Consider the following 5,519-nt stretch of genomic DNA (forward strand, 5'->3'; position numbering starts at 1 on the left):
AAACTCCGGAGCAGCAGCAGCAGCAGCCAACCTTATTTGTGGAGAATCAAGATGGAGGGTCCCTGACGATAGAGCTTCACCTGTATGGCTTACGGAGCCTATTTACTTTCAAGTTAACTAAATTTGCTTTTCAGATTGTTACTAAATTTGTGCATTTTATGAGGTGTAGGAGAAAAATTCAACAATTCCTCTAAAAATATATAACCTTTAAAAGAAATTTAAGGGGAAAAACTGCCTCTTCCTTGGGCAGGTTAGTTGTATCTGCTCTTACTTAATGAAACTAATCCTATAGTAGTACTTTCCTGAGTTCAAATGACTTATAGAACCCAAGAAGGTAATGAAAAAAACCCCAGTGTGTGGCCAGCCCATCAGAAGTGAGGACCCCGGCCAGAGATGTAACTCAGCTGGCTGCCTGGCAAGCAAGATCCTGAGTTCATTTCTGGGTACCAGGAAAAAAAAAAAAGTGAGGACCCTCCCCCGCCTCCAAACGTGTAGTTGGAGTCTGAGGTGAAGATAGCCTTGATGAGGACTATGCCCTTAACCTAAGAAGCTTGGCCTGGACAGTTGGTGTCTGAAGTTATTGCAGGGCTAAACTGTAGCTCAGAAAAGGCCTGCTCAAGTAATGATGAACCTGAGCCCCCAGTAAGACTGGAAGTTGGACCAAAGGCACTGTATGCACTAACTCTGCTGGGATGGAGGAAAGGTGAGAATGGGGAGGTGCAAATGTACCAAATGATTCAGATTTGATGATTGCACAAGAGGGCAAAAACTTCTTGTACCCTGTAGAGATTTTGATCCCAAAAAGGAAACTGAACCTCAGCTATGTCTGGAGCCTCTGGTATGTGAAAGAGATTTGTCTGATGCCATACAGCTGGTATGAGAGGTATCAAACTTAAAAACAAATGAGCAGGGTTTGTGGCTGTTATGGCTTGTATCTCAATGTCCCCCCAAAGCCACATGCAGTCATAGGTGGGGCTTTTTGGAGATGTCTAGATCTAAGATGTGTGCTGGGATTGACTCTCCGTGCAATGCTAGGATTAAGGCTGTCCCACCCTGGGTGCAAGGGCTACCCACCATAAGGGTGGGTAGCCTGGATAGGATATGAGGGTCACTGCTTGTCACTTTGCTGTCAGCCATGAACTGTTTCTCCTCTACAGTACCCTTCTGCCATGCCACTCACTTGGAGCTAGCCCACTATGAACTGAAACCTCTACAAACTGTGAGCCAAACAAACCTATCTTAATTTTGGGTATCAAGTATCAGGTGTTTTGTCTCAGCAATGAGAAAAAATAGTGGCCATGATATGATTCCTGGATAAACCCTAAACAGGATATTCACCTCTGGCCTTCATTCTATGTATTGTAAATGCAGTGTGTCATGGATTAACTAACGGTCAACTTGAAATACCTAGCTGAACTGAGCATGATTCTAAGTGTAGAATACCCACCTGAGAATTGTTGCCAATGGCATAAGGAGAACTGGAGGGGAAGATGGTATGCTGTTGATTTTCCTTGAGAAGCTTGCCAAGGTTGGTTTTCCTGATAAGAACTTGGCTGTTCTCATCGTCAGAAGAGCTCAGGTCCTGGGTGTCACTGGAGATGGCTGCTCTTCTTTTCAGGGGAGCTCTGCTCTTCACCTTGAGTGATGCTTCCTGGCTCCAATGCAGATCCATCAGCCTGGTGGCAGAGGTCCTTAACTCTGCCAATGCACTTTCTTTTCTTTTTTTTTGGTACTGGGGATTGAACTAGGGTCCTTGCGCTTGCACAGCAGGCGACGAAACCAGAGCTAAATCCCTGGCCCTGCCAATGCACTTTCTAGCTTTCCACCACTGGCCTTTGGGCCTTCCCAGTGCAGATTCTTGATAACCAGTGCAGATCCATGCATGGGCTCTAGGCCTCTGGCTGGACTTGTGAGGACATTGCCATGGGATACAGGCCCTCAGCTGGATTCTTCGAGTCTCTGGCATGCGGACAGATCTCTTGCACTCCTCTGCATTTGACTTTTTGGGTGAATATTATAAAATAATCCTATAAATTGTGTGCTGTATTAAATCTATTCCCTTGCAAACCCAGACTACAACACAGCATAAATGTTGAAATAGTATGTGATACAACATACTAGGCAACACATTAACAGAAAAGGAAATACCTGTTGTTAAACACCTATCTGCATAGACTACTTCCAGAAATGGAGACAGCATAGAAATCACCAAAGCAAGTGTTTGTGAGTGTACCCATCAGTGGACTGTGGAGTGACCTGAATAACAAGTATTTTTAGTAAAATAAAATTTTGGTATAATCCCGACTACTCTGATGCTGAGGTGGGAGGATTGTGAGTTCAAGCCTAGTCTGGGCAACCTGACAAGGCCCCATCTTAAAAAACAAAACAAAAACCCCACAAAAAAATCAAAAAGCACCACATACTGTATAGTATACTGTCATGTGAAATGATCATGTTGACTAAATATATTCATGTTTGTATTGGTCACAATGTAAAATTAAACTGTAATCCTGGTAGAAGTGTAAAACCACAGAACAACCAACCCCCTTACTTCACCAATTAAGATGTTTAAGGTGCAGAGAAGTAGACTTGCTCACACAGTCACACAGCTGGGTCAATAATCCAGATATCCTTACACACCAGTTCAGAGCTCTTTACAGGAAAGCCTGTGACCAACAGGAACAAGCTATGATTTTTCTGTACTAGAGTGAGAGAATACTTGGGTAGGTGATGTGAAGCATTCCTATGTCTTTTCATTCTGAGTAAGAATTCTTTAACCTTATACTTTACGCCCAAGATGATTAGCAGAAAACATGTTCGTGGGGCAGAGTCAAGGAAGTGTTCATGAGAAAAACAAGAGTATGGTTGTGATAATCTTTACTACAATCAATAAAAATCAAATTGTGGCCACTGATGACCATACCAATATCTTCTTGTGGCTAGAGATATTTAATCAGATGTACTGGTATTTTTCCCAGATAACAAAGAATTTCCAGAATATCTCTGGAAATTTTTCTAAAAAACACACTTTTTGTCCTACTATCAAATGTATTTTAAAAAGTAATATGCTTGGGCTGGGGATTTAGCTCAGTGGTTTCGCCGCCTGTTGTGCAAGCGCAAGGACCCGAGTTCGATCTCCGGTACCAAAAAAAAAAGTAATATGCATACTCTGCTTAGAGAAAAATGAAAATTTCAATTACACAGTAACAAATGTGAAGTTGTCCGATCACAGGAGAGTCACAAATCTGTGCCCACAGGCTACATATGCAGGAACAATTTATATAGTTACAAATGTTGCATCCTTATGTAAACCTAATAGGTCTTTAAGATGTAGGTCTGCAGAGGGTAGAGAGAGCTCCATTTTCTCGTATCCAAAGACTGGATATTTTATGCTTTGTATCCCTTATGGTGTTTAGAACAAATATTTATTACCTAATTATACTTGAGTATTTTTGCATATGTTCCCATTTAAATTTACATAAATTTGCAACATTTGTAGGGTATATAGACAAGATTGTACATGCCTGTTTGCACATGTCTTCTTATTGTTGAGACAATACCCAACACCTACAACATAAGAGAGGGAAGGTTTATTTTGGCTATAGAGTGTAGAGGTTTCAGTCCATAGCTGGCTGGCTCCAAGGCAGGGCCAAATGGCAGCAAATCATAGCAATGGAGAGTTGCTAATGCCAAGGCAGCAGGAACCAGAGATCAAAGGAGAAAGAGAGATACATACTTCCAGGCCACAGCCCATTATCCACCTCCTCTGACCTGGCTTTATCTCCCAACATCACATTTGGCTAAACTCATCAGTGGACTGATTCACTTATGACTATCATTTCCCCATGATCCAATCACCTTTGGGCTTTGGGAGAGACATCTAGATATAAACTATAAGAACAGACATTAAAATCTTACTTCACATGTTACTATAGAATTGAAATTTCCTTTTTTTTTTTTTTTTGGTACTAGGAATCGAACTCAGGACCTTGCGCTTGCAAGGCAGGCAGTGGCACCACTGAGCTACATCCCTGGCCCTGGAACTGAAATTTCCACTTTAGGTTTTCCATTACTGTTATTCCCAAAAGACAGGATTTTCACAGCAATTAGTTATTGCAGGAAACGGAAAGGGGACATTACGAGAACCTCTGTAGTAAGTCCTTGTCTCCTGTGAGCCACGACAGCACAAGGTGAATTCATTTATTAGAAAAGATAGAAAAATGAGATTTAGAAAAGCAGCTGAGCTTTGGGCCTGACCAACACTGCCCTGAATAGCAAAAACTAAAGCCCCCTGGCTTGGCACAACTTTAGTGGGTACATCAGGAGAAACAGATGGCTCAGAGGGCAGAAGAGAGTGAAAAGATGCAGATGAAGATTTGTTTCTCCCCAGGATGTCTTTAGCTGGTGTAATCTGGCCCTGGAGCATCATAGCATCACCTAACCATTGAGGGTTTAGCTGTGACTGGAGGCCAAAATGGAGTTATGTCTTGACATGCTATAGCTGGCCTGTAGGTAGGAGAACTAGGCCTAATCATAATGTGTGAAATGATTTTCCCCTAAAATTATGCAGAATTGCTCCTGACAAGTTATGACTCATCACATTCCCCACCTGTCTGATATTTGATCAATGTTCATTTCAGACTCTCCCTAAAATCAGCCATCCTGGGTTACTTCCCCTTTCCCTGCTCCTACCTGGATATATACACAGGTTGGTAATACCAGTGAAGGCATACCAGTCTATCACCCCAGAGAATGCAACAGTATACTATTTGTTGAACTCTACTTACACTTTGTGACCTAATTATTTTATTTCATCAGAAAATGTTTCCTTTAGGTATGATATTTTGAAGAGACTGTTTCATTCTACTGAGTGACACTAATTTAAGGATTACAAGTTTTCCTAGGAGAGTATTTTTTAAATAGAAATGAAAGTAGAGGCCCAGGGATTTAGTTCAGTGGTGCTGTGCCTGCCTGGCAAGCACAAGGTCCTGAGTTTGATCCTCGGTACGAGGAAAAAAAAAAAAAAAAAAAAGTAGAAACCAGATTGGTAGCGAGTTTGCCAAAGACTTCAATAATGTTGAATCACTGGTTAGATACTGTTGTTGTGGAACCAGGGATCAAACTCAGGATCTTGTGTTTGCCAGGCAGGCATGGTGCCACTGTCATTTTACATCAGTATTGGTTAGTTATTGTTAGTTGATGGAACAAGATAAAAATCCAGGTACAAATTCCCTATGATTAATGTTATTGTTATGTATGTCTAAAATGAACCAATAAAGGTTTTGATTCAAAAAAAAATCTAGAACTCCCATTTACCACAAGTGCAAATGAAAGAAAAATGAGTATGCGTTATGTAACACTTCCCAAATCTTTCATAGGTATTGTTACTGGAATCAGTATTCCCACTTTAAGGTTACTAAGGCTACTTGGTCTATGTACAATCAGTAATAAGAGTTATTGTTTGTTTTTATTTAAATTATGTCTCATCTCTAGCAAAAAAAATTCTTGAAATAACTCTC

This window comes from Heterocephalus glaber, unplaced genomic scaffold, assembly GCF_053883595.1.
Source record: "Heterocephalus glaber isolate CG9 unplaced genomic scaffold, H.glaber_assembly_v1.0 deba00001472, whole genome shotgun sequence".
NCBI lineage: Eukaryota > Metazoa > Chordata > Mammalia > Rodentia > Bathyergidae > Heterocephalus > Heterocephalus glaber.